This window comes from Vanellus vanellus, assembly GCF_965231255.1.
Source record: "Vanellus vanellus genome assembly, chromosome: Z".
NCBI lineage: Eukaryota > Metazoa > Chordata > Aves > Charadriiformes > Charadriidae > Vanellus > Vanellus vanellus.
The window spans coordinates 87,979,284-88,004,260 of record NC_138908.1 but is presented as its reverse complement, the minus strand read 5'-3'; the positions used below and the strand labels follow the sequence as shown (position 1 = coordinate 88,004,260).

At 52.0% G+C, this 24,977-nt stretch overlaps 1 protein-coding gene across 13 annotated transcripts in view; it reads left to right on the top strand.

The window, feature by feature from the left end:
* TCF4 (transcription factor 4) overlaps positions 1 to 24,977 on the top strand; it is a 239,753-nt gene that overhangs the window by 170,479 nt on the left and 44,297 nt on the right. The gene's annotated exons all lie outside the window — the stretch shown is intronic.

The window sequence follows — 24,977 nt, the reverse complement described above, 5'->3', positions numbered from 1 at the left end:
TACCAAAGGTGCGATTTGGGCGAGTTGGGGGGGAGAGGGGGGGGGGGGCGGCCGCCACCGGCCGCCACCGGCCTCCTCCGCCCCGCGCAGCGCTGCGCGGAGCCCGGCGGCCGCCCGCCGCTTGGGCCACCGAGGACGGGCGGGGAGGCTTTTAGTTTGGGGGGGGGGTTGGCTTTTTTTGGGGGGGGGGGGTAGTTTGTTTTATTTTTTTTTTTTTTTTTTTTTTCTGGCCGGTCTTAAAAGTTTGGGGTTAAGTCAAAATAGCGCAAAGCGACAAAAATAATAAAAGAGGGGGGAGGAGGGCGGGCGCGGAGTGGGGCAAAAGTAGTCATAAAATGCCCCCAAAGTCCTCACCGCGGGGACTTGCCTGGGCCGGCCGACTTCGGGCCTCTTCCCCCCCCCCCCCCCTTCTTTTTTTTTTTTTTTCTTCCCCCCCCCCATTTCCAACAGAAACGCTTTATTTAAGAAGAAGAAGAAAAAAAAAAAAAGAAAAAAAAAGTGTCTGGTATTTTGTGCATAACCCCAGCAGAAGGTTTATACTTGCCATCTGGAGGTTTATTTTTTTTTTTTTATTTTTTTTTTTTTCTCTGGCTGGGTCTCGAGAAAGAAAAGTATTTCGGTATATTTTAAAATATTTGGCGGGGGGGGGGGAGGGAGGGAGAGAGGAGGGGGAAGGGCGAGGTAAGGAGGGAACTGTTGCTGAAGGGAGAGAGAAAATAAAATTGGGAAGGGAGGGCAGTGCAGGGGGGGCACAGAACCCCCCCGGCTCTGCTTTCCTTCAACTGGGTGACATTTTCGGCCGCTCCCAGGCAGGGCGGCGGCGTTGGGCCGAGGGGTCCCCGAGGGACGGGGCGCACGGGGGACCGCGCGGGCGTTGGGGTGCGTTCTCGGCCCGCGGCGGCGCGCAGGGACAGGCGCTCTCCTGAATGAACATCTGGTTGAATAACTGACTTTTTTTTTTTTTTTTTTTTTTTTTTAAATAAATATGCGTATTGGGCAGAGTTGCGGGGCTCTTATTATGAATATTTTGCAAATAACGCGGGGCGCTGGGTCCGTGGGGAGAAACTGCACAGGAAACAAAAACAAAACAAAACAAAAAACCCAAAACCAAACCCCAAACGATTCAGATTTGAAATTTTAAAAATGGGAAAAAAAAAAAAAAAAAAAAAAAAAAGATGTGTAAATTTACTGCAGGGTTTTTATTTTATTTTATTTATTTCCTTATTTTTAAATAAGTTAACCGCTATCCCAGAGCTGTTTAGGCTACACCTCAACCCTACCTGCCGTTCCCACGCGTGGCAGGGCCGGGCAGCCTCGCTGGCTTTGAAAGAAAAAGTTCCTAAACGCTGCTATTCATCCTCAGTAAGTAATAAAATCCCGGCGACAGCCGGCGGTGAGCAGGAGGCAGCGCTGCACGGCGCTTGCACGGCGGCGGGGCGACGCTCCGCGATTGCCAACACTCCCACCAACTTCATTATCCTTTGGCTTTTGCTCGCGGGGGGCGAGATGGGGTGGGCGAGGAGCGAGGGGGGGGGGGGGGGCTCCATTTATTTTGGGGTTGGGTGCCCCCCCTCCCCCCATTCTATTTGTATATTTTTGGGGGGGTTGAGTTTTTTTTTATTTTGGGGGTTTTTTTTTTAGTTTGTTTGGGGGTTGTTTTGGTTTGTTTATGGTTTTGTTTTTTTTTTTGGTTGGTTGGGTTTTTTTGGTTTGTTTGGTGGGTTGTTTGGGCTTTTTTGGGTTGTTTGCTTATTTTTTTTTGGTTGGTTGGGCTTTTTTAGTTTGTTTTTTGTTTCGTTGTTTGTTTGGGTTGTTTTTTTTTTTTGCTTGGTTGTTTTTTTTTTTTGGTTTGTTTGGCTTTTTTTTGGTTGGTTTGGTGTTTTATTTTGTTCGGTGGGGGTTTTGGGGTGTTTTTTTTTTTAAGTAACTAAACAGAGAAAGCAAAAGCGGTGTGTGCCGCTGGGGCTGGGAACGGTGACACCGTCGTGTCCTCCCGCCGGACTTAGAGAAAAGCGCCAAATATGACCTGGTGGTGCTCGGAACCCCCCGCTCGCCCCCCAGTCTGGGTGGCTTTTCCCAAGGTACGCCCCCGGCTCGCTCCGTCCCGGGAGGTGGCTCGGTGCGAAGCCGGCCTGGCCGTGCCGCGAGAGCACAAAGAGGCAGGCGAGGGTCCCTGCACCGCCGGGGGGGGGACGCACCCCCTGCCACCCCCCTGCCACCCCCCTGCCCGCTGGCAGCCCGGGGAGGGCAGTGGGGGCCGCGGGAGCTGGGGGCGAGGCAGCCCCCCAGCCTTGGGGAAGGGGTGGATGGGGGGGGGGGGGGGGGGGGGAAGAAGTGTCCCCGCGTCCACTTGACAAACAGATTTTTGTGTTTTATAGAGCCGGCATTGTTCTGGCTCCGGTTCCGCATTGTGCAGCTCTTGATGTGGTGCCAGGCAGCGTGCGGGGATCGGGGATGCCATGCATTAATTGTCCCCAGCGCCGCCTCGGAAGGGCCCGCGGCTCGCTCGGGGGCTGCGCGGGCTCTCGCCCGGCTGGCGGGGCAGAGCGGGGCTGCTCTCTCTCGCGCAACTTTCTTTGGGCTGGAAAGAGAGAGTTCTGAATTCCTCCCTTTTTTTTTTCCCTTTTTTTTTTTCATTCCTTTTTTTTTTTTTCCTTTTTTTTTTCTTTTTTTTCCTTTTTTTCTTTTTTTTCCCTTTTTTTTCCCTTTTTTTTTTCTTTTTTTTCTTTTTTTTTCCTTTTTTTTTCCTTTTTTTTTTCCCTTTTTTTTTTTTTTTCCTCCCCCCTTTTTTTTTTTCCCAGTGACAAGTCAATTACTTGTTTAAATGCAGTTTGAACTCTCTGAACCGCGAGCAGGCGGCGGAAGCAGGTCTTCCCTGGGAATAAACAAAAGGAGACAAAAATGCAAAATCATTCCAGAGCCCTCTGAATCGAAGTTGCTGTGGGAAGAGGAGCGCAGTCGGGGCACAGGACTCGCAAAAACGGCTGGAAAAAAAAAAATATAATAATGAAAGTGCCACAAACGCAGGATTTGCAGAACACGTTTTCTGCAACTTGATTTTTGGGGGGGTTTATTTTTTTTTTGTTGGCTCGCGGGGCGGTTTAGGAGAACGTACTCTGTGGGAGAGCGCTTTTTGCCTTTAACTATTTACTGATGCTCGTGGGTGAGAAACCTTTTCCTACGCATCTCTTGCGAGAGAGGGTATTTGCTGTAGAAAACCTTTTAAAACAATAGCAAAACTGCCAGTGTCACGTAATAACGCGTAAAGACGAGGTGGTGCTTGGCGATCGCGTTGGTGCTATGATGTATGTGTGTGGGGCTCTCGAGTCACTTTTTTTCTCTTAAAATATTACAAAAAAGACATTTTAGCGAAGGTGTTGGAAACGCGCGCCGTTATCCGTGATTAAGTAGATTAACACTTTGATTACGTTGGAAGCAGTGAAAGAAGAAGAGGTGGTTTTTTCCCCGAAGCCTCGCTGCTTCTTCCCCGAGACGTGGGTGATATTTTGGGGTCTGCCCGTTACCTGAGAGGGGATGGATGGATGCCGGGGCGCCGCCTAAATTCGCTTTTGGGAATTGCTTATTTACAATTGCGTCTCCCTGAGGTTTTAATAAAGTATTATTTGGTCATAGCCAATATACGGAAACGCGTGGAACTATAAAGAAGAAATTATTATTGCGCGTGGAAATGAAAAACAAAAGCGGCAAAATTTTCTTTTAATGGTATCTGAAGATCACATCATCCGCTCCCACCACGCGCATGTGTTAAATCATATAGGGAAACCTATAATTATTGTAATTGCTCTTTTTGCTTTATCCTAACAAGCTTCAACCCATCTCTCAAACTAGTTGTTTTGAAATAGTTATTTGTCAAGTCATCAAATCACAAAAAGTAAATGCTAATGAGTTTTTCCTGTTTACATTCTGTCTGCTATTCTTATTATAAAGCTTTTCAACTCCATAAAGTTCCTAGATGAAGATGAATGCTCCGTGGTATCGTTCCTGCTAATAGGCTGGGCCAGGGAGTGCAATAATTCCATGTACCACGCTTAATAATGACAAGTGAGGAGTTGTGAATGGCACGAGGCTGGCGGCGCCGGGGGGGGCGGCGTGGGGAAAGTTTGCTTTTTCGGCACGAGGAGGAAGAAACGTGGAAGCGGAGAGGCGAGAGAGACCCTTGTGCTTGGCACCCTTCGGGCTGAGCCCACGCTCGCTCCGCGCCGCGCTTCGGCTTTGTTTAGAGAAATCTCAGCGTTTCACTTGCCGGGAGTATTGGCAGTACCGGCGTTCGGATCATAAAAAAATAAATAAAATAAATATTATTTATTAGCAAAAGTTACAACATACTTTCAACTGTTTCCGAAGCGTAGGGATAGATTTTGTAACAAAGTTAACACTAAATTTACAACTCCGTCATCAAATTGCACCCAGCTCGGGGTGGCTCAGGCTGCCTGATGTGAAATCCATATGTGTGCGCGTGTGTGTGTGTGTGTGTGTGTGTGTGTGTACCTACGGACGCGGGAACGCGGCCTCTCCTCCGCATCGGGAGCCAAGCCAAAATATCTGGAAGACTTTTCAATATCTGGGGGGGTTTACGGAAGGGCTGTGTGTTTGGATCATTCATTAATATAATCTTGCGGAGTGATAACAACAAAGCAGAATTTTGTAAATTATAACTATGTAGATAAAACCATAGCACATTTTTGACGCAGTCGGAGGGTTTGCGTTTTACGTTCTGGAGGGGGGGAGAGGGAAAAGGAACAAATTTATTCTGACTCTGCGTGAGCAGAAATAACTGTCACGCAGTTTTTAAGGGTCAGCCTACCTCACTATTCAATTAAAATTTACACTTGGCAGGTCTGATCGCTCTCTCCCCCTCCTACGTGAGGGAAATACAAGTGGCCTTCGTGTTTCGCAAAGCTGGATTTTGCCGAAATATTTGAGGAATTACTAAAGCTTAGGATTCTGGCAGGATGTTACGCTGACTCTTAGTTTTAAATATGCTTTGCATATGCTGATCAGAGGGAACTTCACCTCTTCGCCTGTGCCAGCTTGGAAATTACTCGGGTGCTTTTTTTTTTTTTTTTTTTTTTTTTTTTTCTTAAGAAGAAATTATAAATAGAATTGGGTTTTATTTGGTTCTAGATTGATGGGAGACATGGCAAATGATGTTGGGGTGTTGACATCTTATAATAGTGTATATTATGAGCTGCTTTTTTGTGGGCAGGGCTGGGGGGGTTAACAAAAGATCTAATGGCTGGTGCAGTCTTTAAATACCTTTCCAATTGATCTACAGGAAATTGTGCAGAAGAATTGTTTGTTTCCTGTTTCAGTATAAATCTGGTTTGCATTAGACTTGGTTTACTGTAAAATTGCCGTGGCACTTCGGAGACGTGGGATTTGCTTCTTTTCCAGAGGGAATTTATTTTGAAAAGTGAATTTTTTTAGCCAGCGGCGGCCAGTTGCTTTCTGATTTTTGTCATATCGGGTTGTTAGTGGAACTTTTTTTTCTTTTTTTAATTTTTAATTTTTTTCATATATATATATATTTTTTTTTTTTTTTTTTAACTGGCCGGTGACGTCGTGCAGCCTGGGGGGGGCGGTGGGAAAGGCGCCTGCAGCTGGGCAGGGTTAGCGCAGTCCGGGGGGGGGGGGGCGGCTGCTCCAGGCACACCATACCTGCGCTGCGCTGCCCGCCCTTCCTTCCCATCGCTTTCCCTTTATTATTTAAAAAAAAAAAATAATAATAATAATAATTAAAAAAAAAAAAAAAAGCTGGTCTCCGACAGGCAGCCTGCTCCTCCGGGAGGGCATCTGTTAACTCTTCAGGTAGTTTCTCAAACACACTGCTGGAAACCAGCTTAAAATCGGCCCTTCAAAGTTCAGTGCCCCGTAACTGGCTTTTAATACGAAAATAATCTTCCGTGCAGGAGGAAGGCGGTTTTAACTCGCCCTGGTTAGCGTACACCCAGTGCTTTCATAGCTAAAGTGTTTGGATTTATTATTATCGTTCGGTGAATCAAAAGAGGGGCTGTGGCGGCTGGCGGGGGGGGGGGGGGGGGGGCGTTACGTCAGAGACGGTCGCTCGCTGCCCTGCGTTCCTCGGGACGGGGGAGAAATTCTCAGGCTCATCCCGCCGTTCCCGGGGCCCTGTGGGGCCGGGCGGGGAGGCGGCGTTCCCCGAGTTCGGCAGGTACCGCGCGCTGCGCCGCCTCTACCGTTGTCCCGGCCTCGCCGCTCGCCGGCGCAGCCAAAAGCACAGATTCCACCAGAATATGTTTCTCCCCCAAATTCAGGGCAGGTCTTGCTTGTATCAGCGTGTACCTTCGTTTGTAAGGGGTGTTTGGTTTGGTTTTGTTGGGGTTTTTGGGGGGGGTGGCATTGGTTTGCCTTTTTTCTCATTCCTGGTTGTTATGAAGGTTTTTTGTTGTTTTTTTTTTTTTTTTCCCGAGGAAGTGTTATTACAGCGTTAATCACCTTTAAGTCAAAGGGACTTTGAAAGTTGGAAGTTGGCTCCGGGAGGAGCAGAAGGAGCCCTTTACTCGGTCCGTCCTTCTGTGCGGTGGGCTGTGTGGTTTCCCCGAGGCACAGCTTCAGCTCGCGGCGCTCCCGGCTCCTGCCCGAGCGGAGGCGTCCGTGTGAAACGCGGCACGCAGGGCGCAAACCTTCCAGCCCCGCTTTTAAACTTGCGTGCCTACAAAGAACACGCTGCAGTGGGTACTGTGCGCTTGGCTTTGAGTTCTTTCCCCTGTGAGGACTTTAGTTTTGCCTAGAAAATTAATAATACTTAAAAAAAAATATATATATAATAAAAAAAAAAAACCCAATCCCAAACCCCAGCACTCCCCGAAGTTTGAGCAGAGGAAATTTCGTACACCTGCAGAGGTTTATTAGGTGTCTGCACGGGAGTGGGGCCGCGGCGAGAACCCGCGTGCACGGGATGAAATTGTTCTTTAAGCCCTCAACTGCTCTTTTTGTAATGAAAAGCAGCTGAAGAGAAGAAGAGGGTCTGTAGCCGCCGGAGAGGGAGGGATGGAGCCGGGTGCTGCCGGGGTTCAAGGGCGCCGCGGCCGCGCGGTGCCGTCCCGGCGCGGGGGCACGGTGCCGGTAATTGGAGGGGCCGCGCGGGGAAGGTTGTTCGGCAGCTGCTGCCATTGTCACCGACCGGCGGGTGAAAAGGGGCCGGGGACAATCCGGGCCAACGCTTGACTTGGCTTTTTCACCTCCGCGGCCGCCAGGGCGAGAACGGCGCGGCGGCGGTCGGTGGGCGCCAGCCGCAGCCCTGACAAAGGGGGCGGCCGCCGCCGCGGGGAACGGACCTGCCCGCTCTAAAAACAGCTCTTTGCTCACAAAGCCGCCTTTCGGAATTGCAGTTCAAGGAGTTTATCCAGCATCTGGCGCATCACCGGTATTAAATTCTGCTCTTCGCCCTATACGGTGCATTTCTGGGGTTTTTCCCCCCCCCCCCCGAAATCCACGGTAGCAGCAGTCGTACCTCCTGGAAGACACGCTGCACAAATAACTTGTCCCTCAAGGGCAACCTCAGGGAAAAGCTCTTCTGCAGCCTATTTGGTGACACCCCCCCCCCCCTTTTTTTTTTTTTTTTAATAAAAAAAATAATAATGCTGAATTACTCAATGGCTTTCTAATGAATAAACCAACCCAAATTGATGTAACGTGCATATTTAAAGCCATTCAGCTAAGTACTGACGTGATTAAAATAATCAAATGTCTTACTTAAAAAATTAAAAAAGCAAAGTTCTGCACCCCATTATTTTATTGACTTTTAAATATAAATTGCAGGAATGTTTACGGTCCTAATGGCATTATGAAGCTAAACTGACAAATCCAAATGGGGGAGGGGGGGGGGAGGCAAAGTCGATTGCCCGGCGCGTTATTATTGCCGCACCTGTCGTGACAGGCAAGCGGGGCTGCGGCGCGCGCCGCGTCCCGGGCTCCGTCCGCACGGGGACAGCGGGGATGCTGGGGACAGCGGGGATGCTGGGGACAGGGGGCACCGGGAGGCTCTCCCAAACCTGGGTTTGCTTTTTGCAGCAGCTCCTTGAGAAATCATCCGCAGCTTAGCAAACGGTAGGCAAAGAGAGGGAGAGGTAGCGCGCCGCCGTCCCTGCGCGGCAAATACAGCCTCTGCGCGCCCGTAACGTGAAGGATCTGTGTTATGATAGCGTGAGGGATCCCAGCGAGGTGAGGCTAAACCGGCTTTGACACGGCCGCTGTCGAGCGGTTGGAAGCACGCCGCTGTGTTTTCCGCCCCCCCCCCCCCCCCCCCCCAGCGCCGCGCGGCGGGATGCGCGGGAGCCGGCCCGGGGAGCCCAGCGCCTGCCGGCCCTCACCTGCCTTTCCTCCTCTTCGCCACGTCTCGGCTACAGATTTGGTACTGCGCTCCGGGCTGCTTACCGTCTGTAATGGGATTGTTGGGAAAGGGAATAAGGAAATATTCCACTTCAGCTGCTCTTAAGTGTGGCTCTGCCCCCGTGTCAGAGAGGCGGAATAGGCGAGTTGAAGAAGAAATGATTAAGCTATCGATGTCTTTTAAGTGGTGGTTGGTTGAGGTGCTTAGACAATTACGGATTTGGAGGTAGAGAAGGATTGGAATTCCTGCGATTCCTGAACGCCTGACAGGTATTACGTCTCGCTCGCATCCCCCGCTACATTCGGGGCGGAATGCTCGCGCAAACGCATCCTCAGTCTCGCGGTGGCCGTTGGACGCCAGATTTTTCCAAATTAACGCTATTTCCAGAATAAAAAAAAAATACTCTTCAGCTGTGGCAGAGGGGAGGGAGGGGGACGTAACCAGAAACCCAACTGGATTTCTTGCCGGCGTTATAAGCCTTGCCGGTGCCTTCCGCAGAAGGTAAATCCCTGGCACCCGCCATCGGCGCGGCGCGGTTGGGCGCCGCAGCCCCTTCCGAAATGTCGGTGTGCTCCCGGCGCCGCTCCTGCGGGAGGTTGTGCTGGCAAAGGGAGGGACGCGTAGGGATTCAGCCATCTTCCCTGCCGTCCCTGCGCGGGGTTTTGGAACGGGGACAGCTGCCAGGCTCGGGGATGGCGGCTGCCGGGAGGCAAAACTGATTTTCCAATTAACACCCGAAAAGGGGACGGGGTAGCACCGAAAACTTAAACGGGGTAACGTGAGCTGATAGGCGGCGCTTCGGGAGAGTAATCCCGCTTTGCAGCGGTCGCCTAATGAAACACGACCGTCGGCTGCCGGGGCCGGTGAGGAGCCCCGGCGCGGTCCCAGCACCCCTGGCAGAGGGTGCCGGGGCGGTTCGGGGGCGGGATGCTCCCGGGCAAGTTTACTCGCCAAATATAATATCGCTTTTTCTTTCCCACCATTTGCGACTTTGGACTCGTAAATAAAAACCTTTTCCAGGATAAAACTTACCGGTCGCTATTTTTATCGGGAGAACAACAACAACAACAACAACAACAACTGGCGTGGCTGGTTTTTTTGTTCGGCTTCCTAAATTAGCTTTTGACAAACTGTTCTCCATTTCAGAAGTTAAACACATGTTGTTTTGGGCGGTTCGTTAGCATACAATGCTTTTGCGCTAATCTACTTTAGGCGGAGTTTGGTTGCAAGGTGACTGGTCCCAGTTCAGCCCCGGGTCCCGGTGGCCGATAGCCACCATCCGGTGGGATGATATCTTTTTTTTCTTTTGTTTTTCTCCTTTTTTTCCTTTTTTTTTTTTTTTTCCTCCTTTTTTCTCCCCAGCCTGCCCTTTCTCACACCGGTGGCCCATGTATCATGGGGGGGTGGGGGGCGTCCCTTCCGATCAGAAAGGCCGCTGTGCAGCGTCTCTGTGACTATGGAGAACTGCTCTTCAGCACGGTCTTAGGGACCGTAGGATGATGCTCTGCTTCGGCGTCGCGAAGAACTAAATATCCCCCGCTATTCCCGGGATGCGGCGGCGTCTCCCCTGGTTAACGAACCTGCGAGCGCCGTGCCAGCGCACATCTGCCTCGTGAAGAAGGGCTGTTGATTCTGCCAAAGCCAAGAGAGGGCACCTTGGAGGGGAAAATAAAATTACACATGTATAGACAGCTCTGTACTGATCACTTCTGGCAGAAGCCTGTTTCTGATAATCCCCCTCGCTGCCTCAGCCACACACACAGATCTGTGGAAGCCGGAATACGAAATAAGTTCTGCTGCTCCCATTGCACGCAGAGATCTGCCGCAGTTTTGAGGTTGCAGTTGTAGATCTTCAAAAGATCTACGCTGAGGTCTTTAATTTGGTATGCTATTAACTCATAGGATGGTAATTTGCTTTCAGTGTCTCAGTGTCTTATTTATAGCCTTAACTATTTCTCATAGCAACTTTTACTGTGCTGGAGGGGGGCGGGGGGAGAAAGGGAAGAAAGAGCCAGTAAATCAAATCGCACCACGCTAAACCATCCTTTTTGTGGCCTGTAGCTCCGTAGTTTGAGCTGAGAGGAAATCTCAGCATTTGTCGTTTCTTGGGATAAACCCCTTAATCCAGGGAGATCCTGCCGCAGGAGGCTGGCCGGGACGCGGGGATGCCGGTCCCAGCCTGGGTCCAGTATGATAACAGCCACAGCATTTACGTTTGTTTGTCCAAAAGCAGATGATGCGCGCTTTCAAAGCACAACAACGGGGATGAAAAACCTTTTGGGGAAGTTCAGAAAGTTCAGTGCAGAAAGAGTGGACGGTGGCAACTGGGCTGCTGACTCGGTCCTCTGCGTTTCCGAGTCGCCTTCAACGGGTGTTTAAATATTGTGTATGTGACTGGGGACTTGCACTGGTTGTAGCACCTTGATGTCTATCCGTGATGTCCAGCCTGCTGTCCTGGTCACCCAGTGCAATTTTATAAGGTATTGGGAACTTCTGTCCAGCTGTCATTTGCAGTAAAAAAAAAAAAAAAAAAAAGGTTTTCTTTAAATTTTTGGTGGTGGTGGTGGTTTTTTTTAGTCTCCAGTAGGACGTAGACCAGATTCCCTTAAGCACGTACACACATGCCGTGGCTTCGCTGGAAATATTCACGTGCTTAAATCTGTGTGTACTAAAAGTCCCAGCTGGAGGCGATCCCGGGGCTCTTACTTGAGAAAAAAAAAAAAAAAAAAAAAAAAAAAAAAGAGAGAGAAGGGAACTGTAAATAGAGGGTTTTGTGTGCGCCTTGCTGTCTTTGCAGTTACCGGCACGCGGGTGGGAGCGCTTCCAGGCGGGAAGTTTTGAAAATCTCGACCTTTAGTGCTTCCTTCAGAAGGGTTGGAAGGTCTAATGGTTTGGTTCCCTTCCACGTTGGCCACAGACGTAACCGTTCGCCATGGGAAAATGCTGGTGATGGTGCGCGGCGCTGCCTTGGGCGGCTCATGGAAGCCCTCGGTGGAGGGGGACAAATGGCCGGAGGCGTTCCGGGGCTCCCTGTGAAGGTGGCATCCCCACGGCCGCGGTCAGTGGGGGTTCAACCCATCAACTCCATCCCGGCAGGCGCGGGCGACCCAGGCTCCATGCCGGGGCACGGTCCTGGGAAAGCCCTGCCCCTGGGCACTGGGAGCGGTGGGTCCCGGGACGAAGGGCTGGAGGGGCTTCTGGCTTTAAAGCCGAGCTAAGAGTTGTGCCCCTGCGACGGCCGCAGCCCCCGGGCCCTGCACCCCCTCCTCCTCGTGCCTCAGCGAAGCAGCCGGCACCCCAAGGGAAGCGCCAACGATCGCTCCCAGCGCCGAGGCCACGACGGAGAGGTCCTTCGCTCTGGTGACGCCCCTTTGCTAATAGGTGGGGAGTAATTGGGTTTCTGAGTAGCTCCTTTCTTTCCACTTTGTGGCAGAGACCCGTTCTGTGAAATCCTGCTGTGTCAGAGGACCAAGTCTGGTTCATAACCGTATTTTCTTGGAGATACTGATTACTACAGCTAATGACTGCTTTATTAGAGTAGGAATACCTTTGGCTTGGCCTGTGGCTCTCGACTAACAAGCTCATCTTTCGGCGCTACTGGCAGCCGTGCGGTCAAATGCCTCTTGCAATTTTGAGTTGGGATCGTCGTTATTTGCATAAGTGCGTTCGCATTTTTTTTTAAAACTGTGTTTTATACCTATCTTGTTTATCGGCTCCGGTGAGCGCGCAGTCTTTTCAGGCGCTCTTTTCTCGGTGAGACTGGCCATCGGGAGATAACGGTGTCGCAAACCGGCAGATGCTTTATCCCGGAGCTGGTGACGGTGTGCGCAAACCATCGTTTTTTCCGTGCAATAATTATGGTGTTAAGAGGCATTTGTGTTGTGCGCTCGCTTTCAGCTTGCACCATGTTTGGTTCCTGTTATGCAAATACCGCTTTAAACTTAGAAATGCCAATTTGCATTAATATTTTGGTTTCATATAGCTAGCTATTGCATTGCAAAAACAAGTGCATTTTAATGAGCGTTTGGCAGAATGTTAAAAAAAGATATGGTCCTCATTAAATTCTATTCTATGAAATGCAGTAGGTTGTTGCCAAAAATCATTAGGATAAAATATAACGCAAGTTAAGGCCGCGAGCGTAGCCCTCATCAAAGAGCGCCGCGGCCCCGTGGAGCCGCGAAGCCGTGGCCTTGTTCCCTGCGTCGTGCCGACTTCTCTCCCGTCCTGCGAGAAGGAATACGGCGAACTTCCCGCCCTGCTTAGAGCCTGCTCGCCCGGCCCTGGGCCACCGCTCCGCCGTGCCCTGTCTAACCTTCCTGCTCTGAGCCAGCTCCTGTTGGCGTCTGGTTGGGTTCCTTTAATTTATCTGATCCTGCAGACTTTTAAAAGACATAAACGCTAAATTGAAAAACAATATTTCGTTCCCTAATGCATTTCAGAGCCGTAATTTTGCAGCCGCCTTTTCATTAGGCGTCGGTTTGCTTTGGCATCCTCCGGCCGGAGTCACGCGTGAATCAACGGCTTTGTCGCGGCGAGGGAGGACCGCGGCGTCCCCGCGGGTCAGGCGGGCGGCTCGGGACGCTCTTCTGGTCCTGGGGGACCTTTCCGCAGAGTTTTCTGTCGTTAGCCCCGAGTAGGTGTGTATGCGCGCGTCTATAGGTCCGGCCCTGCCGCCGCCGCCGCCCGGTGCAGGCACCGCTCTCCCTCTCCCCGTCGCACCGCGCGGAGCACCGGCACCTCTCGGGACTTTGGTTCTTGTTCCTCTCCCTCCGGGGCTGCCTCTGCCCGGCAGCCGGCTTCACCCCGCCGAAGAAGGAATGCGAGCCGGGAAAGCTCGCCCTCCTCCGACACTTTTTTTTTTTTTTTCTTTCCCCTCTTTCAAACATTTTTTTTGGCGTATTAATACTGGCACGGGTTCCAAGGCTGATAGTTGAGAAGCTGCTGTGCTGCAGGCTGGCTGCAGGAGGGCGAGGACAGGGTTAAATGAAGTCTTTTCTTCATTACTCAGAAGTGATATAGACTTTTCTTTGACTAATGTAGCTTAATTAGTGGTCAATTAAAACTGAACATTGTTGAATTGAAGTTCTTTGATCAAAATCCTTGGCATGGTCTCCCTTTCTTTAACTAGCCACCATCTTGAATTCATTTGGAATCAGTAGTGTAAACAAGTTTAAAACTGGTTCTTTTATAAGAAGTCAGCAGGCTTGTATAGCTGTGGTTTCTTTCTTTTCCTTTTTTTTTTTTCCTTTTTTTTTTTTTAACTTCTGTAGGCGGCAATTCAAAGCAGCGTTAAATGAAAACAGTGCTACACCCTGAAAAGTGCATTTAAAAAAAAAAAAAAAAAAAGTTGCATTAATTAATCAGGATTCAGTGGTTCCTCCTTGTTCCATTTCTTGTCATAATCTGTATTTTTCTCTCCGGTGCATAATTTCATTGTTATCTGAAATATCTCTTGTTTCATAATTGGGCAGCAGTTGTTCCGAGGGTGTTCGGGGACTCCACGGTCGACAAGCGAGCGCAAACAGAATTGGCAGAGAGAGGACCATGTTTTAAAGCCCGTGCAGGGCCTTGGCTTTAATTAGAGACGTGCAGCTTCAACTTCTGGTGCCGTCAAAGAGCGATAACTTAAGAAAAGACTCAGTGCATCATTGGGAGGTTTTGCTTGAGGTGTCATTTTGAGAATGACATCTTCGAAGGTTTCTGGTAAGTGGACCTTAGGCTCAGGAAGGGCAACAGGTCAGATGACGGCCATAAAGTGTCCTCTGCAAACATTTTGGGTTACGTTTTCGTTGTTTGCCTAATAGTTGAGTCATTTCAGCAGGAAGGTTGAAGCGAAGACAAAGCTGAAAACGCTGAAAGCTTTGTGACAAGTGGCTGTTAAATGCCCAGCTCTGCTTAAAGCTGGACGGAGCTAGAGCGCGGCTGGCGCTGCCGACAGGGAACAAAGTACGTTTTAAAACAGCGTTGAGTTTTTGATCCGCGGAGTTTCCTTTCTGATACAGATGAAGCAGGCGGAGATTTTCAAAACATACGTATTCATCGTTAGCTTTCCTTTAAATGCAGTTACTTCAACTTCAGCATTCGTATTTTTTATAATACCTTATTAATATTATTTAGAAGCCAAACTCTGAAAGAAAATTATATTGGGGGGATGTTTGGTTTTTGTTTCTCTTTTCTTTTCTTTTCTTTTTGAAGTTTTTTCAGTTGCTGGCTGGGGTTTCCTATCGGTGGCCGTGCTGGTTCCATCCGCGTGCCCCGGCTCTGGGTGGCAGCCCCCCGCTTGCGGCGCGTCGGGAGTATGTGACGCTCTTCGCGCTGGTGACACTGGGTTCTCCAGCCTCTGCCCGGGCTGGTTTGAGTGCCGAATTTGTGCGCGCAATTAGGGCGATTGCACAGCCCGGCTGCCTACAAAGGGTTGCGGAGCTGTGGCGCGGCGGAGTGGCAGGCACAAGTGCTTCATTTACATGCAGTCACGGTAATGGGGAAAACACAACTCGCAGCGTGTTTGAAAATCAGACCCCGAGAGTACCCTTCATTCAAAGTGCTTTTTAAACACTACCAAACTCAACTTCGCCCATACAGCTGTGCGCAGCGCGGGCTGGGAACCGCTGGAGCTTTGCAGCAGTATTAATTTTGGTTTGTTGGGTTTTTTTGTTGGTTTTGGGTTGGTTTGTTTTTTTTTTTTTCTTTCCGGTGTGAATCCGCCCATCTTCGCATGACAGAGTTTGAGTTTGAGTCAGCCTCGGCCGAGCCCAAATCTGCACGTCAGCCTTCTGAATTTCCCGTGCTCGCGTTTAAAACCGGGCAGGGTCGCGCGGTCCCGATACTCTCGATATTATTCAGATTTGCTCAAAGCCTCTCCCCGGCCCCAGCACGAGGTGCGCGGCGTAGGCAAGCGCGGCCTGGGCAGCAGACAGCTTGCGGGCTGCTTTCCCGGGGCGATCCATGCCCAAAAAGTGAGGTTCAAGGGCTTGGGACCTCTGCTGGGTTTATTCCAGCCTGGGATTGCTGCAGGGACTCGGGCGGAGCGGCAAAGCCAAACATCCCCTTCCCACCTGACTTAACGCGTTTACCTCCTCTTTTTCGGTCAAAATATTTTATAACGTAAATCTGCCGTTGGAAATGATAATAGAGAAGTTTCAACAAATGACTTGCATATTTCCTAACCGCTTCTGCCTTGCTCTGGGCTTTAATTGTAGGAGGGACGAGGAGGAAATTGCTCTGCGGCGATGACATGCACAGATTTCTTTCTTTCTTTGAATGATGGCATTTTCAACTTTTAATCCCTTTCATCAGAAACTGGGTGAAAATCATAGTCCTAAACAATAATTAAAATAAAATTTCCATCTCTTGACAGAGAGAGAAATTGTTTATAGTAAATGTGCCTTTCAGCCTTCCCTCATGCCTTCTCCCAAAAGGGCTGATTAGGATGTAATAATTGGGGATGATAGCAGGAGGAAGACGACAATTCCATTTAATTAAAGATAATTTATTTTACTTTAACTTGGTGATGTCCCACATGAATAAGAGTAGATTTAGCAGATAGATTTATTAATGGGTACTGACATCTCTGCTGACATAAAAAGCAAACATTTTCTTTCCTCATTGTTTTTATTGTGGCTCGGCACCTGAAACGCCTGTCCCCCCCTTCGCGCCGCCCCCGGTGATGGAGCCGTTTCCGCGGAGGGCTCAGCTCGTCCTTCGTCCCCCAGACGGGTCTTGAGGCACCAGGTTCCGATCAGGACCCGCCTCCTCCGAAAAACCCAACCGCTGGAAGGCGGAATCCGGTCTGGGCTCCTCTCTGCTCCGTGCCGAAACCTTCATTTCCACTGCAGCTGGTTGAGCATCCAGTTATCCCAGGGTTCCCCAGTTCACGCCGAGCACTGGGCGAAATCCCGGCTTCTGGGGTGCGCCCCCCTCTCTGTAGAGAGAGCGTAGACGTGGCGCTGGGGGACGCGGTTCGCTGGGGGACCTGGCAGTGCTGGCTTTGCGGTTGGACTCGATGATCCTAAAGGTCTTTTCCAACCTAAATGATTGTATTGTGCGATTCTCTGCGGGCGCAGGGATGGGCTGGAGCTGGGGCGCAGGGTGCCTGATGGTGTCCTGCCCGGGCTGGAGGAGTTTGTAGCCGATTTCCTGGGGACGCTCCATCAGCCTCAGTCCTGAAAGGAGGTATTTCCATCCCTGGTACTCCCGGGTGAAGCACGGTTTCCTTTGGGTTGTCCCAGTCCCTCCCAGTGCGCCCAGCTCAGCCTGCGCCCGCTTCGGTCCCCTCTTTCCCCGTGATCAGCTCTGCCGATTGATACCCACCCTGAGGTTCATCGCTGGGTCTACAGCCCACCGCCGGCAGGAGCTCGTGTTGGGACTTTAGGCAAACGGATAAAGTCTAATTAATGATTGTATGTGCTTTAAATTATTTGATCCCACTGTGCTAGGTAGATAATGACCAGAAACATTGGAAGATTGTAAAATGAAGGCTCTTTCCTTGTGGAGAGATTTGAGAGGAAAATACGGGCAGATGTCTGATACGTTCACTGTCTCTGCGTGTATTTGTAAACAGAGCATGGAAAATTAGGAAAAAAAAAAACAAAACAACACAAAATGGTTCTCAATAAATGCAGTGGGGAAAAGGAAGTTGGACAGCAGATAGCGAAAGAAGGAAAACGCATGAAATAATCCTTTTCCTTTTCTCTGTCTCTTCTGGGAACTCCTTTACTAAAAAAAAAAAAAGGCCAAAAATGCTTAAAAACATGCTAGCTTACGTGAAACAGGAATTAGAATTCGTGTATGGAAACTGCCCTTGGAACTCGGCCAAGTGGCACCTTTGTTCTTTTCACCATCACTTTTATTTCTTGTTTTCCCCCTCTTTTTCCTCTGCTCCCTCTTTATTGCTTTTCGGAGGTCTGGTTCTGCCTTGCTGAGCGTCTGCAACCACTGAAATCCTGGTAACTGCAGGATGTCCCCTTCATTTTTTAATTTTGTCCCATCTCTCCGGTCACACCCCTGTTCTTTGTCCTTTCTTCCTGCCCGCTGCCTCTCGATTTTGCTCTCTTGCTTCTCCTCCTGGACGTGTCTCCTACTTCTCTCCATCCTCGGGGTCCTTCCCCGCGCCCCGCCGCAGCGAGGCCGATCCAGCCAGTGTCACCGTGAGGGTTGCGTGTTGGTCTCGCCCCAACTGGGTAAGTTAGCCAACTCTTCCTCCCCACTCTTGTGTGGCCAACTGCTCATCGGCTTTCATGGTGTCAGCGCCTCCAAAATCTACAATTTTCTCACTTTTCCACATCCTCTGTTGCATCTTCTGTGCTGGCGAGTCTTTCCATCCCTTCCCCCGTGCGTTGTCCGAGTGCCAGCAGGGCTGGGGTCGGGCAGGCTCGTGTCTTGGAGAAGCATGACCAGAGTTGTGCTCAAGCCTGAAGGGCAGGTCTGCGGTTCCCAAAGCCACCCCTGCTCCCGTCCCCGCGCCCCGGCGGAGGCTCTTCCCCCTCCCGGTGCTCACATCCCTGCGACCTGGTGGTTTCAAAAATAGAAAGAAAGAAGAAAACACGGATGGCAAAGCCGTGCCCAGCTCATGTCACTCGGCTGTGCCGAAGGTTTTGGGTTGGATGCTGCCCGTCGTGGCTGGTCTCATGGCTGGTGGTGCCTGCGACCCCTGTAATATACTCTTAAAACATCGAGGTCTTTCTGCTGTGCCCGTCACCATGGCCGATTGCTACTTAGTTATTAAGGCATTAAGTATTATTTTCCTCTTACTCTTCTTTCTGCTTTGCTTTCCTGTCGCTTCGTCCCTCCTCCCTCTTGCCGTAGGTGGCCATCTCCCAGTCTCTCTCTTTGGCGTTCTCCTTTTCTTGCTCCTCTCGCTCTTCCTTCTCTTCCCCTCGTGCCTATGGGCAACAGTTGGGATTTGGCAGGAGCATTTGGTGAGCTCTGCCTCCTGGTTCTGCGGGATGCCAGAAAAACGATGTCATCTTAGAGCAGAATTCACCTGCGGATCCCGACCCGGCTGGGGGCGGTGGCGTTCGCTCTCGCACCGCTTTGGCAATGGTCCGGGATAGAGACAAATGGCAGAAAGAAATCGGTGTCTGAACAGAAAATCTCCGGCTCTATTTATGTTATTGTTGCCTTTTCAGAGTGTGTATTACCGCGCGGGGATGACATAATGTTGTAATTTTTTATTTTTTTTTTTTTTCTCTAATTTAGTTGACCCCTTTTTAACTTTGGGCGTTCACGAGATGCAGTATTCAGCAGTCCCATCTGGAAGACATTTTAACCGAACAGGATCTGCGGATTTAGAGGATCGTATAGGGTGGGATAAGGAGGAAAAAGGCAGGCAGCTAATGTTTAGGGTGCGCTGAGCGTGGGGCAGCTCCTTGTGCGAGCAGCGGTTCCTGCTGGGAGCGGAACCACCAGTGCGCGGCAAATAGGCGGTTTGGTCCAGATTTCGGCGTTTCACCTCAAAACGAGCTGTGGTTTGTAAAGCTGGCACTTTGTAGTGGATTTTGAGGCGACTTTGTCAGTCTTCGTAAGTTCCTACTCGATGGTGTGTGTGCGAGCGAGAGGAACGCCGGGAGCCAGTGGTGCCCGTGCTGTGGCGGGAGGGAACGGGGATGTTCTGCCCAGAGCCGCGCCAGCAGGACCCGGTGCGGGAGGACAGCCAGACCGCCGCCCCGGGGGCAAACCCGCACGGAGGGGTGCGAGGTCGCAGCCGCAGATTGTTTTAATAAACGCAAGCGCCAGGAGAAGAGGTGGTCAGCGGGCTAAACCTGCTGCTGCAAAGCCCGCAGCCCGGAGTCTGCAGTGTGTCCTTGTGGCCAAGGGGGCCTGTGGTCTCCTGGGGGGCATTAAGAAGAGCGTTGAGGTTGAGGGAGAGATTGAGGGAGAGAATGCTCTCGGGAGAGCATTCTCTCCCTCTTCTCTGCCACATCTGGAGAACTGTGTCCAGTTCTGGGCTCCCCGGTTCAAGAAAGACAAGGAACTACCGAGAGGAGTCCAGTGGAGGGCCATGAGGATGGTCAAGGGACTGGAGCATCTCTCTGATGAGGGAAGGCTGAGGGCCCCGGGGCTGTCCAGCCTGGAGAAGAGGAGGGTGAGGGGGGATCTCATCAACACTTATCGATATCTACAGGACGGGTGGCGAGAGGATGGGGCCAGACTCTTTCCAGTGGTGCCCAGAGGTTGGGGAATCTTCTTTGGAGATACTCAAAACCCGCCTGGACGCCGTCCTGTCCAACCCGCTGTGGGTGCCCCTGCTCCGGCAGGGGGTCGGACTGGGTGAGCTCCAGAGATCCCTTCCAGCCCCGGCCAGGCTGCGATTGTGTTTTCGGTGCACGACACGGTGCGTGCCGGAGAACCGGCGCCAATTAAAGGACGTGGCACAAGATGCGAAGGCGATGGGGGGGGGGGGGGTGCGCGTGTGACCGGTCTCACACCTGCGCTGGCGTTCCTTCCGCGGCACTGACCCCCTTCGCCGTGACCCCCGCGGGCCGCGCCGTGCAGGTGCTTACCCCGGCTACGTACACTTGTTTTTCACGGTGCACCGTGCACTTAACGGCTCAGCGGGACCTGCAATTTCATACCTCTCCCGGGGCCGGGGCCGGGGCCGGGGGGGGGGGGTTGGTTTGCATGTGCTTCTCTGCGTCGGGGCTCATATGGTCTCAATTACCATTTGATGGCAACGCCAGGCCCGAGGCCCTTCGCGTGTTTGTCCTGTGAGAAAGATCTGGAAGAGCCGACATCTGGTTTTGATCGCCGCAATTGCAGGTTGATAGAATAAACGCAGGGTGAGGTGGGTGGGTTTTCCTTCCGGCCCCTTCCAGGCCGGGCTGGTAATGTGCTTCACTGCCGGGGCTGCGCTTTTCATCAGCCCCCGCGCCCGCTCCTCTTCCTCTCCTTCCCCCCGCGCCCCCCCCCCCCCACCAACATGTGGCCGAAATTAGGGACCTGCGGTTTGAAAAGTGCCCTTCTGCTGGAAACCTGGAACAGGTCAGCCCGCGGAAGAAGGGGGGGGAAGCTGCTCCTCGCGCAGACGAAAGCGCAGAAATTTTTATTTCTTTCTTTTTGAGCTAAAAGCCGGGGGAGGCTCATCCCTGGCCGGGCAGAGCGGCCGCTGGTGGGACGGCGGAGCCGGGAGGAGTGCGGGCGGCAGCTGAGTGCCTTCCTCCAGCGGTTGTGAAGGAAGGAATAGTGATTTTATTTCATTTTATTGTAATATTTAATGTTTTTCGCGTTGCTGATCGCAGAGCTTCTCTCTGCGTGCCCTGGCTGGGGTCCCTGCTGCGTGCCCAGGGCTGTGCCGTGCTCGCCACGCACCCGTCTGCCGGGGTCCCGCGTCCCACGCGGCGCACTGCGGAGGCACCGAGCGGCCAACCGGGTTGCCACCAAGGTCAATTGTAACACCGAGAGCGCAAACGGCAGCGGTGGCCCCGCGGCTGGCGCGTGGTCACTCCGGGTCGCAGAAGCCGGCGGGCGCCACCGAGGCAGGGGCGGCACGGCGAGGGCAGCCCGGGGCCGCCTGCGGCGAGCGCCGGCGGCTCCGTCGGGCTCAGGTACCCGCTTAAAAGTTTCCCCCTCTGTGCGAAGCCGACGTCTGCTAATGCAGAGCAGCTCGTTTCCAGCGAGGAGGTTTATTCCTCCTGACAGCTCCGATAGCCGGTGCGCTTCGCCATTTGGTAATGCACTTATAATTTAATAAATGTTCTCTTTGAGATCTTCATTTTCAAGGAGTTTCACCGCGTATGTTAAGGTCTCTGGACTGCTGATTGATGGGTTTATTCTCTTCACAAATGTTTCCTCGTAGCAGGTACCTATTTAAGTGGATTGCTCTCTAAATGGAAATACGCGCTTCTCAATCCCGACTGTGTTTTACAGCCCGTGCTTTACGTTTGCCCCATGCGTCCCAGGTAATAGATTTTGCCTAATTTCACCCGGCGTGGGAGGGCCGGGCTGGCCGAGCCCCACGGCGCCGTCGCAGCGGAGGGATGCCCTCCCGCCCAGCCTGCCTCGCGCGGAGCGTCTCGCGAGCAGGGAGACAGAGAAGCCTCTCAATTCGCGGGGAAATACGAAGTCTTCTGGCAACGGTATGGCAGGTGCCTGAGAGGCGGAGGAGGAGAGCCAAGGCGGACGGGGGAAAAGACAATCTCTCGTATCTCCTTGCTCGGGGCTGGGTTTCCCGGCGCCTGCAGCCTCCTGCCCCCAGCCAGCCCCACGGAGAGCCCGCGGTGGGTCGGGGAGGTGGCCTGACCCCGCAGAGCCCCCGTGCTGGAGGTATCTCCCCATACTTGGCAAGCACGGACCTCCCCACCGGCACTGTCTGCGAGGGGTGGCCGCATCCCTGACCCGTCTCGCTGGCGTTTCTCCCCCCTGACCCCTGCCAGCACCGACTGGCACACCTCCAGTTCACCCAGTAGCCAGTATGACTTATTAATAGGTGTTTTCAAGGCCGTTTATTTGGTGGACTCCCCAGGGCTTGAGCATGGGCACCATGGTCCATCCAGGCCACGAGCATCCCGGGATGCTCGGCTCGGCTCTGCTCACCGAATCTCTTCAATACTGAAAAAGAAAAGATGTTGGAAGTGTGTTCCCAGGACAGCGAGCTTTCCGGATGAATTGAAGAAGAAAAGGTGTTTGGAACTTGCAGGCAGGCTCCCAAAAATGGCAACAATGTGATAATTTTTTCATCATGTCATATTACAGAACGGCGTGTATTTTTTTCCCAGATCGTTGTTCATCATCTCTTCAAACCTCCCAGCATGAGTCAGAGTGATTTTCTAAATTCAGGCTCTCTTTTAAGAATATTAACATCTTTAAATCTATCGTATATTTTCTGCCAAATCAGAAAGTCACTTGTACGCATCTGCGGTTTGCTCTCTTTTGCCTTTTTGCAGACAGCGTATTACAGTTTTAACCAGTGCCATAAATTTAACCCGTTTTACTTTCACTATTCTGGATCAAGTTATTGGGTTGTTTTCTTTATCATCACTTACTCGTGATAATTTATGTCTCTGTTTAAGTGGGGTTATCGGTGCAATTCCTTCTTTGTAAAATTATCTGGCAAATGTTTATGGACAGATTATTAATGTGATTAAATAACATACTTCTTGCTTTTTTAAACATTTCTTTGTGGAAGAGTGACGGTAAGATGGGGGCCAGCCAGAATATCGCTCATCCAGTTAATCGTCTCCTACGCTCTCTTTATTGCCTCTTGAAACTGCTGTGGTCCTGATAATACAGAGGGAAACAAATCTGGAGACTTTTGCACATTTTAAGATGAGAGGAATTTCCATCCGTGCTCTTAGCTAATGTCGTGATAGCATGAGAACCCCGCTGTGATGAAAATCTGAAAATAATGAATATGTATGTTGGAAGAGTGACACTTCTTCAGGAAATACACAATTTTTTCAAAAGCTACCTTAGATCTCCTAAAATTCTTCCTGCGACTGAGCCTGTCACAGCAAAATGAGTTAATTTGCTTCAGCCCGGTGGCTTTCGCTGTGCGAAAATTCAGCTGTAAAACCAACAGAAGAATAAATCAAGTCTCTGCCCTTGGCGAGGAAGAGTTACGCCCAGTTACATGACATTTCATAAGCTGGCATTTATTTTGGCGATTTTTCCCGTCCCTTTGTGCCCGCTGGCCTCCGTCCGCCCTCCCCTCCTCCTCCCGACGCTTCGCTTTCCTTCCCCGCTCCACTGGCGCCCCGGAGAGCCGCGCTGCCACGTGCCGAACCCTTCGGGCCGTGTCTTTACACAACTGCGAAGAAATTTCCAGGAAAAAAAAGCCCCGGAGGTGCGTGACACGGCTGGCAGTGCCGCAGTGTCCTGGCGCGTCCCCCGGTGCCGCGGGCAGGTGAGAGGCGAAGGCGGCGCTCTGCCTGCGCGTGGGCATCCCCAGCCGGCGCCAGGGGGGTTCTGTGAATTCGCCGAAGTGCCGGCCGTCCCGGTTTTGGTCATTCCCACGGTTGCGTTGCCATCGAGCCCCGTCGGCGTGGCGCGCATGGCGCTGGCACGGGGACAGCATCAGCTCAGGCACCCGCCTCGGGGACTCCGACCCCGCAGCTTAGCGGTTCGGTTTGACAATAAGCACCGAAGCGAAGCAAACTCATAAATTAGGGAAGAAGTCAGCAAGAGGTGTGAAATCCATATTTATTTTCTTTACAGCACGTACGGGCAGCTGTTAGACCTTTATAACCCGTGCGCTGCAGGTACTGCAGAAAGCTGAGGTGCAAAGCCAAATTTCCGCCGGTGGGAGGGGGCCCTTTCCCGGCACCGTTCTGGTCGAGCTGTGGTCACGTCTGAAAGCGGTTGGGCTGGATCGCTGCAGGAATACCGGGAAAAACCAGGCATTAGGTTGAGATGAATGCATACCACGAGCGGGAGGGCTGGGCTGGAGGTGGACAACTGGGGACCGTCCCTGTCCTGGGCCAGGGCTGGGCGGAGAGGTGCTGGTCACCTCTGAAACAGCAGGGGTGATGACAGGGGACACGGGAGGGCGGTTCTTCATCTCTTCCCGGGCCAGGGAAACCCATTCATTTTCCCCAGGTAGCCGCTCTTACCGCGCGCTGGTTGGGATGCACTGGAATCATTGCGTCACCCATGAGGTCATCGGGTAGGTGTTCACCCATCCCTTGGGAAACCTCCCCGGCCATCAGGGCGCTTTGTGGGATACCTCTCCAGGGAGCTGTGGCTTCGTCCGACCTTCTCACTGCACAAATCTGGACTGTTTTTCCTCTGAAATGCACATCAAACTTTTCTGCGGTCCTGGTAACCTCGAGCGCGACAAGTAGGGGACAACTGGGGTCTACTGGGAGCAAGACATGGTCACCTCTGGGTGGAGGGGGTGATCGCTCGCACACGTCGGTGGCACGGGCACCTCGTGTCTGACGTTCGGGATGGTTTCAACCTGGGGCCAGGGAGAAAGTCCCTCTTGACCTCAGCCCCTCTGCACTTGCAAAGAGAAGTGCTGCGATTCAGGATTTTGAAAATCCTGAGAGCTGTGGGAGGCATCAGTCAGCCTCAACCCTGCTCTCTGCTCGGTGGGAGGGTGAGGGGACGCCCCCCCAAACACCGCTTCCCAACCCTGCCCTCCCCACTGCTGCTCCCGCACCGCCTGCAAAAATCCTTGCAGTGATCGGGGAACACCACTACAGAGGTTTTCAGGAAGGATATCCGAATGAATTCAGAATGGAGACTGAAAGATCACAGAAGCACAGAGTGGTGAGGGCTGGAAGGGCCCTCTGGAGCCCCCCCAGTGCCACCCCCCGCCAGAGCAGGGGCACCTCCAGCAGTGGCCACGTCCAGGCAGGTTTGGAATGGCTCCGCAGTGGGAGACTCCCCCCCCCTCTGGGCAGCTGTGCCAGTGCTCTGCTGCCCTCAAACAAAGAAGTCCCTCCTCATGTTGAGATGGAACTTCCTATGGTCAAGTTTGTGTCCGTTCCCTCTTGTCCTGTCACTGGGCACCGCTGAAAAAAGACTGGTCCCATCCTCTTGCCACCCGCCCTGTAGATAGTGATCAGCATTGATGAGATCCCCTCTCAGCCTTCTCTTCTCCAGGCTGAACAGCCCCGGGGCTCTCAGCCTTTCCTCAGCAGAAAGATGCTCCAGTCCCCTCATC